Source organism: Ranitomeya variabilis, chromosome 6 (assembly GCF_051348905.1).
Source record: "Ranitomeya variabilis isolate aRanVar5 chromosome 6, aRanVar5.hap1, whole genome shotgun sequence".
Classification (NCBI taxonomy): domain Eukaryota; kingdom Metazoa; phylum Chordata; class Amphibia; order Anura; family Dendrobatidae; genus Ranitomeya; species Ranitomeya variabilis.
The window spans coordinates 361,366,371-361,383,592 of NC_135237.1; the positions used below are offsets into that span (position 1 = coordinate 361,366,371).

Genomic DNA, 17,222 nt, shown 5'->3' on the forward strand with positions numbered 1-17,222 from the left:
CCCAAGAAACCAGGAATACGTCACGGCGGTGGAGCAGGGAGAGGTAAGTATTTCAACTTTGCAAGTGCTGTGATCCTGAGCAAGCAAGGGGGGCCCACTCATTGGCACTGGCACAGGACCCCTCATAGTATGGCGGTGTGTTTGATGGTGGGTGGCGCCTCCCACTGGCAGAGACACTTTTGCGTACTATGAGGGGCCCTGTGCCAGTGACGTCGCCAATGAGTATGCCCCCCCACCTGATGAAGGAACCTGCACTTTCATCTGCACCTTCCTCTTTGTCCCCGTGTAAGGTGGTATAGTATGCGGGAAGGGGAACCTGACTTTCAGCAGGGTCAGATTCTGGCTGTGTAGAGTGCAAGGGGAATTTAGTGGTCTGGGTCAATGGAACAGCATAATAATCTAGCTGTGGCTGTGCATCAGTGCACTCCATGTCCAATTCATCTTGTAATGGGCAGTTAACAATTTCCCTTTCTAACCCAGGCACGGTATGTGTAAAGAGCTCCATGGAGTAACCTGTAGTGTCGCCTGACGCATCCTTCTCTTTTGGTTTGGGTGAAGGACACAAGGAAAAGTCTTGTTCCTGACCGGGAGCATCCACTGACGACTTGCTACTTTTATATTTGGAACTTTCTGAAGAGGAGGCAAAAGAACTAGAGGCTGAGTCAGCAAGGAAAGCCAAAACTTTTTCCTGCTGCTCTGGCTTTAAAAGCTGTTTTCCTACTCCCAGATAAGGGAGCCTTCGAGGCCTTGTGTAGCCAGACGTTGACGCTGGCTCAACACCTCCTGCCTTAGGTGCTATTGTGCTTTTTCCACTACCACCAGATGCACCACCACCACCATCAGTACCAGCTGGCAACCACTGCCCAAGAGCTCTTCCACCAGACTTCCTAATTTTTTGGAAAATCAAACCAAAATAACAACCGTTATATGGTACTGTAAAACAAGGTAGAAGGTGTATATAAACTTGTTGAGAATTTAAATCTCCCTTTTTTCTGGGGAGACTGAACTAAAACTCAGGCCCTGTGCATAACACAACACAGTGTAAGTGGCAGAAAGTGGCTGGCTGATATACGACAAACTAACAGGACTGAAGTATATCCACTTTGTGACAATTTGAATCTCACTTTTTTTTTTTTTGGAGACTGAACCAAAACTCAGGCCCAGTGTATAAAACAACACAATGTAAGTGGCAGAAAGTGGCTGGAAGATATATGAAAAAATACAAGGACTGTAGTACAATTTCAATCTCCCTACAATGATCTCAGGACAAGTATAGCAGCAATAAAAAGGACTGCTGCACACAAAAGTGTGGACAAATAAACAAGATAGCTGTGCAGAAAGGAGAAACAGGATTTTTGCTTTTAAAAAAGCAGTTGGTTTGCACAGCAGCGTGCAAACAGCAATGCAGCTATCAGGGAGCCTTATAAGGCAGCCTAATAAGCTACAGAGCTGATGCACAAAAATATAGCCTCCACTGTCCCTGCAAAGAAAAGGTGGTGTTGGACAGTGGAAATCACTACAGCACAAGCAGTTTGGGGGTTAATCTTCCCTCCCTAATTATATCCCTTCTTCTGATGAAGCTGCAGCAATCTCTCCCTATGCTAAGATCGGCAGAAGTAAGATGGTGGTCGGCGTGCACGCCCCTTTATACCCCCTGTGACGCCGCAGAAAGCAAGCCAATCACTGTCATGCCCTTCTCTAAGATGGTGGGGACCGAGACCTATGTCATCACGTTGCCCACACTTTGCGTCCTCCTTCATTGGCTGAAAAATGGCGCTGAAAGCATCATATGAAATGCGACTTTTGCGCGCAGATCGGCGACCTCATGGCCGATCCCACGCTAGGATCGGGTCGGGTTTCATGAAACCCGACTTTGCCGAAAGTTGGCGATTTTTGAATTTGTCCGATCCGTTTCGCTCAACCCTAGTGATGAGGCATTAAATAAATACAGAAAATTAAATCAATTCTGTAAAAAGCAAATCAAGGCAGCAAAGATTGAGACAGAGAGACTCATTGCCAGAGAGAATAAAAATAATCCCAAAATATTCTTTAACTACGTAAATAGTAAGAAACTAAAAAACGATAGTGTTGGCCCCCTTAAAAATACTCTGGGTGAAATGGTGGATGAGGATGAGGAAAAAGCCAATATGCTAAATGACTTTTTTTCATCAGTATTTACACAAGAAAAGTCCATGGCACACATTATGATCAGTGATAACAAAAATTCCCCATTAAATGTCACCTGCTTACGCCAGCAGGAAGTACGTCGGCTTCTAAAAATCACTAAAATTGACAAACCTCCGGGCCCGGATGGGATACACCCCCGAGTACTGCAGGAATTAAGTACAGTCATTGATAGACCATTATTTTTAATCTTTAAAGACTCCATAATAACAGGGTCTGTACCACAGGACTGGCGCATAGCAAATGTGGTGCCAATATTCAAAAAGGGGACAAAAACTGAACTTGGAAATTATAGGTCAGTAAGCTTAACCTCTACTGTGGGTAAAATCCTGGAGGGCATTCTAAGGGATGCTATGCTGGAGTATCTGAAGAGGAATAACCTCATGACCCAATATCAACATGGGTTTACTAGGGACCGTTCCTGTCAGACAAATCTGTTCAATTTCTATGAAGAGGCAAGTTCCGGACTGGACCATGGGAACTCAGTGGACGTAGTGTATATGGACTTTTCAAAAGCTTTTGATACAGTGCCACACAAAAGGTTGATACATAAAATGAGAATAATGGGGATAGGGGAAAATATGTGTAAGTGGGTTAAGAGCTGGCTTAGGGATAGGAAACAAAGGGTGGTTATTAATGGAGCACACTCGGACTGGGTCGTGGTTAGCAGTGGGGTACCACAGGGGTCAGTATTGGGCCCTCTTTTTTAACATACTTATTAATGACCTTGTAGGGGGCATACAGAGTAGAATTTTAATATTTGAAGATGTCACTAAACTCTGCAGGGTAATCAATACAGAGGAGGACAATTTTATATTTCAGCATGATTTTTGTAAACTAGAAGCTTGGGCTGATAAATGGCAAATGAGCTTTAATGGGGATAAAAGTAAGGTCATGCACTTGGGTAGAAGTAATAAGATGTATATCTATGTACTTAATTCTAAAACTCTGGGCAAAACCGTCAATGAAAAAGACCTGGGTGTATGGGTGGATGACAAACTCACATTTAGTGGCTAGTGTCAGGCAGCTGCTACAAAGGCAAATAAAATAATGGGATGCATTAAAAGAGGCATAGATGCTCATGAGGAGAAGATAATTTTACCTCTATACAAGTCACTATTTCGACCACACTTAGAATACTGTGTACAGTTCTGGTCTCCGGTGTATAAGAAAGACATAGCTGAACTAGAGCGGGTGCAGAGAAGAGCGACCAAGGTTATTAGAGGACTGGGAGGTCCGCAATACCAAGATAGGTTATTACACTTGGGACTATTTAGTTTGGAAAAATGAAGGCTAAGGGGTGATCTTACTTTAATGTATAAATATATGAGGGGACAGTACAAAGACCTTTCTGATGATCTTTTTAATCATAGACCTGAGACAGGGACAAGGGGGCATCCTCTACGTCTGGAGGAAAGAAGGTTTAAGCATAATAACAGACGTGGATTCTTTACTGTAAGAGCAGTGAGACTATGGAACGCTCTGCCGTATGATGTTGTAATGAGTGATTCACTACTAAAATTTAAGAGGGGACTGGATGCCTTTCTTGAAAAGTATAATGTTACAGGTTATATATACTAGATTCCTTGATAGGGCGTTGATCCAGGGAACTAGTCTGATTGCCGTATGTGGAGTCGGGAAGGAATTTTTTTCACCAATGTGGAGCTTACTCTTTGCCATATGGGTTTTTTTGCCTTCCCCTGGATCAACATGTTAGGGCATGTTAGGTTAGGCTATGGGTTGAATTAGATGGACTTAAAGTCTTCCTTCAACCTTAATAACTATGTTACTATGTTGCTATATATTTTTACTGTATTATTTATTTATATAGCAACATTGATTCCATGGTGCTGTACATGAGAAGGGGTTACATACAAAATACAGATATCACTTACAGTAAACAAACTTACAATGACAGACTGGTACAGAGGGGAGAGGACCCTGCACTTGAGGGCTTACATTCTACAAGATTATGGGGAAGGAGACAGTAGGTTGGGGTTTGCAGCAGTTCCGGTGGTGTTGAGGTGGCAGCGTGGTCATTGCAGGTTGCAAGCTTTCTTGAACAGATGGGTTTTCAGGTTTCGTCTGAAGGATCCAAATGTGGTGGATAATCGGACGTGTTGGGGCACAGAATTCCAGAGGATGGGGGGATATTTGGGAGAAGTCTTGAAAGCAATTGGGTGAGGAACGAATAAGTGTGGTGGAGTGAAGGAGGTCTTGGGAAGACCAGAGATTATGTGAGAGAAGATAATGGGAGATTAGTGTGGAGATGTCCGGAGGAGAAAGGTTATGGATGGCTTTGTAGGTCAGTGTTAGTAATTTCATCTACTAGCAAATAGTAATGTGTATGCCGAGAGTGTATTGCGACACCAGTTGCCATTGTTGGCCATTTCCAGTGCCGCTGCGGTCCAATCCAACATCGGGTGGTCACATTTATTACCTGTCAAATCACACAGTGCACTCTATGGAACAAAGGTCACCTCACATCTTTACCTGAAGATTTTCTTGGCCCAAGTTTAGGATTTATCTGTTATTATAATGTGTTACATACATACTGTCGTTTTTTGATATAGTAAGACCTATGCTCATTTGAAGAAAATTGCATTTTGCAAACTAATGGAAGTCTGATTCTTGTTTTACATATATTTTCAGACAGAACCAGCGCGGGATTCCTGCTGGGGATCAAGTGATGGCTGTTAAGAAAAATTATCTCTCCCACAGAGCAGTTTTAGATGAAAATATCAGAAGTTCTGCCAAAGTATTGAAACTTTTACATAAATCTATTTTTGAACTTCACTGAGACTTTCAGCTGTGACATCCTTAGGAAGAGGCATTTTCACTTCTATAACCCACTTAAATGCTTTTTTGACATTTGTTTATGATCTCCGTTGCATGAAAACTATGATGATGTTTGATGCTTTAGACATTTTTAATACCTCTATTGTATTTGTAATGGCAGAAATGTAATTAAAAAAATGACATATTTCAGAATCTTCTCTGGTTTTATGTATTTTCAAATAATTCAACCATATGACATTTCAACAAATAATGTATGTACTGTATGCATCAGTACAATCAGTGAACAAGCAGAACTACAATATTAGGAAGTGTATTTTTCTTGAAAAAGTGTGTGGATCCATAGAATGTAAGTCCGCAAGGACAGGGTCCTCTCCCCTCTGTACCAGTCTGTCATTGTAAACTTGTTTACTGTAAATGATATTTATAACCCTGTGTGTAACCCCTTTCTCATGTACAGCACCATGGAATTAATGGTGCTATATAAATAAATAATAATAATAATAATAATAATCTAGGTGCCCACTCCTCTGCTATACTCTATGGAAATGCAGCAGAAATATCCTAAGCACAATTCATTCTCATTTTCAACCTTTGTAATAGAAATATCCACTTATCCTCCATGTTCTACACTGCCACATTCTATACTGGTCCCTAAGCGAGGGCATTCACACCTGGGCATCAATGCCTTAGAGACTTTAGATGCCCCATGGCCACATAAGAGACACCAAGATTATGAAACACATTTAGTTGCTTGGGGACCTTGCTATAGATTTTTCATAGTGTTACAGAAGCTTAAAGTGGTTTTGTGAGTTGTCCAAAAAGTAGGTTAGCTGGGGATGTGGTATGCTCCATACACGGTCAGACACACCCCTGGTCTGACCATGAACAGAACATACCATAGCTCCTAGGCAGGGGAGGAAGCAAAAGACAATACTGACATTATAGCAGGAGATCGCAGAGGATACATTTTGTGAGGTAAAATATTTTTTAAAAACAGTCAGTGAATTATTTTACCTCACAAAATGAATCCACTGTGATCCCCTGCTGTAATGTCAGTATTATCTTTTGCTTCCTCCCCTGCCCAGGAGATGTGGTATGCTCCATACACGGTCAGACACAGTCAATTTTGAAAATGAACTTTAATTCGTGGGAAAACCCCTTTAATGTGACTGGCTTCCTCTGCCTGTAGACACGTCGCACATATGTCGCTGAGATCAGCCAAATGATTCACTGCACCTGTGCGTAATTCACGCAGGTGCAGTAAATCAGACTGCCGCCATCTTTGTGCAGACAGATAGCGGCGGTCACATTAAAACTGCGCATGCACTCCTCTTGTACAAGGATGGCGGCAGTCAGTGAATCATTCGTCTGATCCCGGGGGGCAGCATGTTCGTGACGGTGTTCCGCTGGTGGTACCACGCAAGAGGCTGCGTGAGTGTGTGTGAGTGTGAGTGTGTGTGAGTGAGTGTGTGTGTGTGTGTGAGTGAGTGTGAGTGAGTGTGTGATTGTGAGTTTGAGTGTGTGAGTGTGTGAGATTGTGTTAGTGTGTGTGGTGGGTATGGCTTATAGAGTGTGTGTGGTGTGACGGTGTTCCGCTGGCGGTACCACGCAATAGGTTGGTACCAGCAGCAGTTTCCATATTGAGACACCCATCACCTGGGTGTCCCTATATAGCGGTCGGTGAACTTCCTCCACCTTGGAATTCTGGGATACGGTGACATCTGGACAGAACAGGAAATGAAAACATTACAAGGCAATTATATAAATAGATGAAAATCAGGTATTGCTTTCAAATTGTGGTTCAACAGAAAAAAATTAGTCACTGTGCTGTTTAGTATCATTGTGTGCACAACTCTGAATATGGACACAGCTAGATGTTCTTGTTACTACAATTGCACATATTTTTCAGAAGTTTAAGGTCTCTGGGACTGTAGCCAACCTCTCTTGACATGTCCACAAGGAGAAAATTGATAACAAATTGAAGAGATGGAAAAATCGAATGGTAACCAAAGAGCCCAGAACAACTATCAAAGCGATTAAAGGTTGTAGTGAACATAGGCCACTGTAATTTATATGTAATATCTTATAAAATATATATTAAAAAAGTATAAAATATAGGCCCCATATCTTCCACTGTCTTCTGAAAGTCTAGTGATCCCTGTGAATTGTATATGTCTTCCTCAACCTCTGACACCTCACACATCACATTTAGGCTAAGTTCACACTGGACGTTTTGGCAGCGTTTTTTTAATGCCTATTTTTATTCAAATTTTCAGCTGCATTTTACAGTACAAGCAAAGTCATCAGGATTTTGCATGTTTTTTTGTACAATGGAGCACGTCACTTCTTTTAGCGTTTTTCAGCATTTTTTTTAGCGTTTTTCACCCATTGAAATGAATGGGTGTTGAAAAAATGTTGAAAAAACACACCAAAAATGCAGGTATCAAGTTTTGGTGCATTTTTTGTGCCAAAACCTGTTTCTATAGAATAGGACTTTTATTTTCAACACTAATAACTAATTGCCAAAACCACAACAAAAAACGCACACAAAAAAAGCAACAAAAAAACAAGGAAAATATGTTTTTTGGTTTTTTTTATGCTTCTTTCCTGCCAAGAGATCAGGTTTTGCTGCAGAAAAAAGCTGGAAAAAAACCCACCTAATTTTAACTTAACCTTACTATGCTAATTCAGATTATAATCTAGTGGGAGCATATGGCTGATACATCAAATGAGGGACATCCTGGACATCCATTAACTGTAACATCTTCCAGGCAAGGTTGAGTTCATATGCATGAATTGATCATTTCGCTTATGTGGACACACGTTGGGGACCCAAGCCAACTGGACTTATGCACATTCTGACTCATGTCCCTGGGAGCAAAAAAGTACTTTCTTAAAGAGTATTGAACTTTTCTGCTTTCACCATTTTGTTTTCATAACTGTTTTTGCCCTTTTTACGTAAATCTTTTATTTCCCTATCTTTTTATATATATTAAGCATTGTACCTGTTTTAGTGTACAAACGCCTAAAACTTGAACAGCTTTGCCTTGTTGCCCTAAAGAACCTAAGTGTCTTCGGAATGACTAAGTGGTACTTTGTACACGTGACCTGTGTAATGGCCTGTGGGCGCTGAATATCTTGTTTTCATGACATTGGTACTTACCTCCCTTTTGGTAAATTGTGGCAGCATTGAGCATGTAGAATGTTTGTGGACTGGTGGTAAGGAGTACGTTCTGCATTCACGCTGTTGCATGAGAGAGGGGAAAATATTAAATTGAGCTGTAAAGTGACATCAAACCCTTATAGTCACCCCCACTCCATGTGATGGAGGAGGCTGAATGAGGGTCCGACATAGGTGAACTCCAAGGTCAAAGTACATCAGTGTCAGATCGCACCAGCTATTGAGAAGTTGGTTATGGTGGTGCTCTCGTCGTGGAAAAAATGGTGATTGGTGAAGAGCAAGAGACCACACCAGGAGAGAACTTGTTCAAGGACTGAGAGGGTTAAATTGGATCTAACGAGCAGCACATTGACACCCCACTGCAATACAGATCGCACCATCTGTTGGTTCATAGAAGACAACCAAGGAGGAAACCAATGTTGAAAGAAAATTTAAAAAAATGAGAGAATTTGGAAAAATGCATATTGACAAGTTTCTGACTGTGACTGTGATTTGGACAGATGAGACAAAATTGGATCTTTTTGGAAAGCCAGATCAGCTCTATGTTCATGGAGAAAAAAATGAAACACATAAATAAAAGAACAATGTCCTAGTGTGAAATATAATAACACCAAACAATAACATTTCAATGTAAAAAAAAACTGCCACAATAAAACACTTCAATAGAGAACAACCCACATGTCTGTCCACACAGCCCAGCCCCACCAAAGAATGTATATGTCAAAAGACAGCTAAAGAACAATGAAGAAAACTGATGATAGCAATGAATGATAAGAATAAGCAAACATAGAATGACTGATGGAAATGTGTCAGCAGGTTTTTGATATGCAATCTGAGAGGAGCATGATGTAGGGTCAGAGAGCTGTGATTGCAATGATGTATCATTTACTGGACCACTTGTGATCATTTTGATAGAATCCCTATTTTTTCTACTGTAGTTGTGGCAGAAGTCAGAATACTGAGCTGTGTATAACCCCGCCCACACTCCTGATTGGCAGCTTCCTGTGTACACTGCATAGTCAGTAAGCTGCCAATTAGTGGTGGAGGCGGGTTTACACAGATTAACCTGACTGGCTTGCACTTGAGAAATAGTCAGGCAGTGATTATATCTTGCTGATAAAACAGTGATTGTACTGAAACTCCAGCACAAAGCCTAGTAAGTGACACATCCTAGGAATCAGGCACTCAGACCCTTACATTATGCTGCTCTCAGGTTAAATAGAAAAAAATCTACTGATAGACTCCCTTTAAAGAAAGTAAGCAAAGCTCAGTTTTTCATTGAGGCTATGCGGTGCCAATGCAGAATACTGATCCTTTTGGATCAGTATCCAAATGGAACGTTTTTTCTTAAAGGGACTCTGTCACCGGAATTTGGAGGGAACAATTTTCAGTCATATGGGCGGGGTTTTCGTGTGTTTGATTCACCCTTTCCTTACCCGCTGGCTGCATGCTGGCTGCAATATTGGATTGAAGTTCATTCTCTGTCCTCCATAGTACACGCCTGCGTAAGGCAAGATTGCCTTGTGCAGGCATGTACTACGGAGGACAGAGAATGAACTTCAATCCAATATTGCAGCCAGCGGGTAAGGAAAGGGTGAATCAAACACACGAAAACCCCGCCCATATGACTGAAAATTGTTCCCTCCAAATTCAGGTGACAGAGTCCCTTTAATGTTGCCACCACATATGTGGCAGCAATGAGTGCGTAGAACCCTAAAGTGCCTTGGGATTAGTTTCAATTTGGAAAATGAAATATGATCCTGCAGACCAGCATCCTTAGCACTTTTAATATCCCAGATGTGTTCCAATATGCAGATCTGTATCTCTTTTAAAGCGAGTCCCACATAAATAGGCCACATGGGCAAGACACCAAATAAATGACTGCTGGAGATCTACAATTGTTGTATGTCATATTTTGTATTCTTTCTGCTCAGGGGAGTTGATAAATATGTCTGGTTTACCATTAAATCTGCATGAAGAGCAGTTGTCACATGGTGTAGAGCCCCACTTCGGACCTCGAGAGCCCAAAAAATGAAGTAATGTGTGTCCATTCCGGACAGTCAACAGAAGTATGAGAGTTAAAATGTTTTAGATCTTTTTCACGTTGCAAAGTAGGCCAATACTTCTGAAATATTTGTCTTGTCTCTTCCCAATGACTATGGAATCCGGTAATGAGCCAGACATTTTCCTGTTCTTTTTTGTTACATACATTAAGAAATGCAATAGATCATCACATTTATGAAGTCTGGCAGCTTTATATCCATGATCAACATTGCGTGCATGGTAGCTGTGTTGTAAAAAGGTATTGTTCCAAGTCCTTGGTCTGTTTTTCAAGGACTGCTGATCATCATAGATCCTCAACATGTCCTTATTGTTCTGTCCAAGGAACCAGGATCCTTAATTTTTTATAGTTCTGGTCATAACTGGTCACAAGGCATTCATTTTTTTCTTCTTTCTTTTCCTGTTCATTCTCTTTTTTATTTTATTATTATTTGTCTGTCACAGTTTTTTCTGCTGTCTTTTACATTTACACGCACAAACGTCTCACATCTCACACATACATCACTTCTCATTTCAGTATTTGCAGTATTTGTCTTTTGGCACAAATTTTTATTTGTCCCTTTTATTTCTCTATGATTATTCCCCTTTTTCAAGATGGCCGCTGTCACATTGTGCATGTGCGCACTGAGAGCTGAGCAGTGGGTGAGGCAGACAGACTTGTGAAAGCGTTGTCTGCACTTGATCAACGTGGCCTTAGCGTCATCATCAATCTGTGGCGGGCAATATACAGTGCTCACGGTGCCTGCGCCATGTAAGTACTGTACACTGTGATGGGTTGGTCTCACTGGCTGCCCCATCTGCCTGTTCCCCCTATATACACCTGCCTCTCCGTCCCACTCACCACTCTCGAAGGAAGCATTTATGAATCGCAACTTACAGTGTGAGGTGGATGTCAAACAGCACTCTCCATCACAGGGATACTCCGGGTTTGTATTGAGTCCTTAATATTTTATCTACCTGGCTGTACTCTTTATTTCCTACTTAGTTTATGTTTACTTGTACCCTATTTTTTGCACTTACTATATTACATTATGCCTTTTATAGGAGCTTATTTTGACAAATATTTGATGAATTGACGGTGACACAATATGTTTTTAGTACTTATTTCATGCAATATCATAGTGTGCCTTGTACTATAAATGCCTGCATTAATTACCAGTCCATAATACTTGTTTATTACTCATCCTGTTGGGTCCCATCACCTTGTATGCCTTTGTCTTGTCATCATATATGTATTTGAATCTGTACCTGTCCAGCCATTTGTGGTATTTAATAAAACATATTTATTTCACCCATGTTTGGATTACTTGGTTTTCACTGGCCTTTTGTTAGATTTTTTTTTTTTTTTACTCATTACTACAGATGAGTGGATCGCTTCACAGAATTCCATTCCATGGTCAGTGCTCTCTGGCCGGGGAGAGGAACTACACAAATTTCCTGGTCTTCAGGGTTCCCTTGCATGGCGTTTAAGTTGGCAGTCTGGAGTGACTGGAGTGACATCATCTGTGTGTGGCGTGTGGCAAGCTGATGGCTTCTTGACAGACCAGCAAGTGATAAACTAAGACTGGAATCATGGAGGGTAAGAAAATTCATGCAGCTCTTGTCCACGACCAGAGAGCTCTGACCTGGACCGTGGACTGCAACTGTAAGACATGATCCGTGGTTAGGTGCTAAGTTTTGACTCTAGTGACTCTCAACACTTAAAAAAACAAATGGCATACAAGCAATGTAGGTTGATTTTAAGCATTTTATAGGACTTAATGAAAGCTTAATGAAATGCAGACAGAGAAGCGCAGTTAATTATGCATTATAATATCTTTCATGTTCAACTCTAACATCATGTTTTCTGACAGCGTTGCTAACAGAGCTGATACATTAGTATTTCCGTGCCAGTTGTTACATAACCGTGACTTAATGCATAAAATACTTGGATGATGACTTGGTGAGGTGCAAATTTGGAGACTGTGGTTTGGATAAAAAGGCAAATGGTGACCTACTGTGCTGGGAACGAGCAGTGGTTAGCAGAAATTTTGTAGGAAAGATGTATGTCACAATACAATATATTCTCTGAAGAGGAACTGTAATTGAATAACTATTTTCATTGCCTGCTTACACTCTGACACATTTTTCTTTTATTGGGATAGTTTTGTTTTATAATTTAACCTTCCGGAGAGACCGCAACCCTTAACTTCGTGTCAAATGCCGATACAGTTAAACTCTGTGGTAGAGCAGGGTGACATTGTCTCCCTGCACTGTCATTCTGGGTTCTGCAGGCCTTTGGTTTTTTTAAGCCTGTGGCCTGCAGAACTGCAGATCTATGGTGATATGATGTGATGACACTATTATATCACTAGGTTGCTCCACCCTCGCCTTGAAACTGTCTGCCATTGGACTAGGCTAGTATATGATGTATATTATCTTAATATTGTGTGAGGGCCATCATACAGTGTGGGAGCTACTAGGGGACCTTCATGTAGAGTGGAGGCTACTAAGGGAGTCCTCATACAGAGTGGCAGCTGATAATGGGGCTATCACGCAAAGTGGGTGCTACTAAAGAGGTTCTCATACACAGAGTGAGGGTTACTAAGGGAGCCATGGTACAGTGTGGAGACTACTAAGGGGACCCTCATACAAAGTGAGAGCTAATAAGAAGGAGCCCTCATACAGAGTGGGTCTACTAAGGAGGCCATCTTACAGCATTGGGGCTGCTGCGGGGTAAATCTAAATAAATAAATAAATATATATATATATATATATATATATATATATATATATACAGGGAGTTGATATCACCAACCATTCCCATGTTATTTAGGTGAATCCATATAAATGGCCCACACTGAACATGAATATAAATGCAACACTTCTGTTTTTGCTCCCATTTTTCATGAGCTGAACTCAAAGATCGAATAATTCTGCAGACAGTGTATGCATGTTTTTCCTTCACTTTAAAGGGAACCTATCACCCCGTTTTTTAAAAATTAGATAACAATAGTGTGAAATAGGGGCAGAGCTGGGCTTTACATTAGTGCCTTTTTGGGCCTTTACACCCCCGTTAGGCTGCCGAAATACCTTTGTGAAGTGGCCGTTTTGTCCTGTCACTCAAGTTGGTCAGGTCGGATGGGCGTGGTCACAGCGCTGTTTCTCCCCCAGATCAGGCTCATCATTACGTTGGTGGCGTAGTGGTGTGCGCATGTCCAAAGCGAAGATCCATTGCCCAGGAGATTCAAAACAGCGTGGTCTTCGCTATTCGCCGTTTACCGGTGGGCGCGGCCATCTTTCCTGTGGCCGCGCGTGCGCAGATGGAGCGCTCTGCTGCCCGGGGCTTCAGGAAAATGGCCGCGGGATTCCGCGCGTGCGCAGATGGAGATCGCGGCGGCCATTTTCCTGAAGCCCCGGGCAGCAGAGCGCTCCATCTGCGCACGCGCGGCCACAGGAAAGATGGCCGTGCCCACCGGTAAACGGCGAATAGCGTAGACCGCGCTGTTTTGAATCTCCTGGGCAGTGGATCTTCTCTTTGGACATGCGCACACCACTACGCCACCAACGTAATGATGAGCCTGATCTGGGGTAGAAACAGCGCTGTAACCACGCCCATCCGACCTGACCAACTTGAGTGACAGGACAAAACGGCCACTTCACAAAGGTATTTCGGCAGCCTAACGGGGGTGTAAAGGCATCAAAAAGGCACTAATGTAAAGCCCAGCTCTGCCCCTATTTCACACTATTTTTATCTAATCTTTAAAAAACGGGGTGATAGGTTCCCTTTAATAGGACTGAGAAGAAAATTGCTGCATGCTGTGATTAACTGCATATATTGGACAAAACTTGTCAATGCAAGTCTATAGGTGCGAGAAAAAACTCGGACGGCACACGGACAATGCGTTTACTGATGATTTTTACACACATATCTATCTCAAAGGACTCCTGAAATTTTATCATGCAGCTGCTGGTTTCTGTAAAATATTTCACTGACTGTTTATAAACTTGTTTTACTTCACAGAAAGAATCAGCTGTGATCGCATGCTGTAATATCTGTATACTCTTTTGTTTCCTCCCCTAACCAGGAGCTGTGTATGATCAGCCCATGTTCCTGCACAGTCAGACACATCCTTTCTAATGGATACACATATATGATATTATCTCAGGACAGGAACATTTTTTTTTAACACATCCAACTGTGGAACTAATTTTTAATCTAAGATCTATTAATTAAAATGTACTTTGTTCACGGGCCAACAACTTTAAGTACAAGTCATAACCATGAGCTCATAATACTGATTTGAATTTCCACTAATCAGAAAGCAGCTCTGTCCAAAGAAGAATTAAATAGACACCTCTTTGATGTGTGAGACATTGCCACTGTGAGGTCATAATACTGACTTGAGATTGCGCTAGTTAGAAAGGCACCCCATCCGGGAGAAGCCAATAAAACCATTCATGAGGTATGACTCATGACTATTGTGAGGTCATAAATAATGCTGATTTGAGGTTTCACCAATCACAGTGCAGCCATGTTCAGATTTTCCACCAGAGAGCAGCACTGGGCATAAATAAGAGCAGCCGCCTGCCCTGCTCTTTCACACATCCGTTTTTTACAATCAATCACAATCCGTCAAAGTGTTGAAAATACGGATCCTGTGCAGATTGTAAAAAATGGATGCACTGGATCCGTTTTTTTTTTTACGGATGCATAGCGTTTTTCAAGCGATCTGTAGCTTGGAAAACTGGTTGACAGGTTGGTCACACTAGTGTGACCAACTTTTTACTATTGATGCTGCCTAGGCAGCATCAATAGTAAAAAGAGAGGGAGAGAGTGAGAGAGAATTTCCCTGACTGGAAATTCTTCCACGCATGCTCAGTTTCAAAAGACGGAACCCGTCGCTGGATTCCAGCTTTTGACACACAGCGACGGATGTCGGTTGGTGCAGGATCCGCCGCTGCGTGATTTTCCGACATGCACAAAAAACTTTTCTATGTGTGTTGTCTCCGCCCGACGGTCAGCGATTTTACGAAGGATCCAGTGCACGATGGATGAAACGGAAAGCCAGCCGTCACAATCCGTCGCTAATACAAGTCTATGAGAAAAAACGGATCCAGCAGAAACATTTGCTGGATCCGTTTTTCTCACAAATGATGCATTGTGATGGAAAAAGAAAGTGTGAAAGAGGCCTTACCCTTGGTTATTATTTTAGGCAGTAGACATTTGTTCCTTGTGTACATGTCAGACAGAGATAGTCGCAGAGGAGGAAGAGCATGGGGAAGAGTACCTAAACAGAAGCTGATTAAAAAATTCACCCCTGAACCATGGGGTACAGTGTCCTCACAGAAGCTGATAAAAAATTTCACCAACAGAGCATGTTTTCACATTTCCCCCACAGCTCCAAAATTTCAGCTCCAGTAGCATACTGTCACGATCCATTTTTGGATTCTTAGCAGCTCTGGCTCTGCTTTAATTTAAATATTGGTTTTTGCTTTCATGCCAGCAAGGGTTAATGTCAGTATTACTTGTTGCAAGCTGCTGAGTTGTTAGGTCAGCTGATGTAGGTGGTGACCATTACCACCATCCTTTAAATAGTCAAATGACGCATCAGCTGACTTTTGGTTATGGAGTTTTTCTCTGGAGACCAGCCGATGAGTGTGGAGCTCTCTGGTGTCAGCGGGTATCAGCTGCTTGAGATCCTGCTTCTGAATCCACTGCTGTGTGGAGTTTCCTTATTCCCTGTCTTTGTCTCATGCTTGTCACTACCTCCTGTGTTTACACCATCTACAGTGGTGAGGCTAGTGTTTTTGATGGCCAGTGCATTAGCCAGGGTATAGTGAAGTGACAGGTAGGGACCAGGTTCATGATGGTGGCGGGGGAAGGACCCGCTTAGGGTGTTAGGGGAGCTTAGGGATAGGTACAGGCTGAGTTAGAAGGTGCCCTATCCCTCATTCCCTACTATTAGGGCTTCCAACCCCCTTTTCCCATCCCATTGTTAGTGTTTGCTGTGCCGCCCGCTGGACTCACCCTCGTGGTCGAGATGCGTACAATACAGCAGCCACCCATGAAAAGCGGGTAGTATGATTTTGCATCAAGCTGTCGGTCTTCCGCTAGGTTTGCTACCGGCAGTCCCAGCCCCTTTGCCTTGGGACATCTCCCCAATGGTGATGACTAAGGTTCCTGGGAGCGTAAAGTGTTTACGTTGAAAAAAATAGTGTTCAAAGCAGGCAATCAGGTCTGAATACTCCAGCTAGGAATAATGGAATTGTACTATGTTTCTATTTTCTGATTTGTCAGAACTTGGGCCATGATTAATAGGTGACCCAGTGGAACACAAAACAAAGGAATTGGAGGCACTCTCAGTCATCCAATCTCAAATTGACTCTCCTTGTTCTGCCCCTCATCATTAGTACAGCAGGTCTTGGGCCTACAAAATTACGCAGAATATAAGCATTGCACAATGCAAACATGATTTTGTCCACAACATTACCGTGAAGTTCTGAGTTTGTGGGTTGTATTAACCACCTTAGCAGGATAACAATGCACTTTTATTCCTTCTGTCCACAGTCGTACAGCAACTCCAGGTAGATGACCACAATGAAATGCTCCCAGTCCACAATACCTCAATGCAGAATTGGTAGTTCCACTGCCCCTATGCCCACTATCTCTCAACTTTTGTTTGGATCGCAGCTTTGGTATCTCCCGCTGGTATAGTCTGCAGTCGCAGCCGATGCTTCTCCAGACAACAGATTCCATGACTGTAGCACGTGTATTCAGCCCCAGCCAACAACAGTACTTAGGATAGTTCCAAAAATCCAGACGACCAATCCCACGACCATAGCACGTGTATCCTGCCCAGCCAGCAACCAATATCCAATCTGCATAGGCCATCCATACATGGGTACGAGGATCTCAGCAACAGATCCTCGCCACCTCAACATCACTGCGCCAACTACCTTACCAAACAAGTAGCTTATCGTTCTCCCTCTCCTGGAATCAGCCTCTAGGATGGGC

At 42.3% G+C, this 17,222-nt stretch overlaps 1 long non-coding RNA gene across 12 annotated transcripts in view; it reads left to right on the forward strand.

Annotated features, from left to right (window-relative positions):
- The window catches only part of LOC143782488 (uncharacterized), a 435,273-nt gene that overhangs the window by 393,624 nt on the left and 24,427 nt on the right, over positions 1-17,222 (forward strand). For 10 of the 12 annotated variants that reach the window (XR_013216967.1, XR_013216965.1, XR_013216963.1 and 7 more), the window contains one exon: positions 4,837-5,179. The exons of 1 other annotated variant lie outside the window; for it this stretch is intronic. This is a non-coding gene — a long non-coding RNA (uncharacterized LOC143782488). Of the gene's footprint in view, positions 1-4,836; positions 5,180-10,819; positions 11,613-17,222 lie in introns of those variants that run through there. One more of the 12 variants, XR_013216973.1, reaches the window with a different exon arrangement.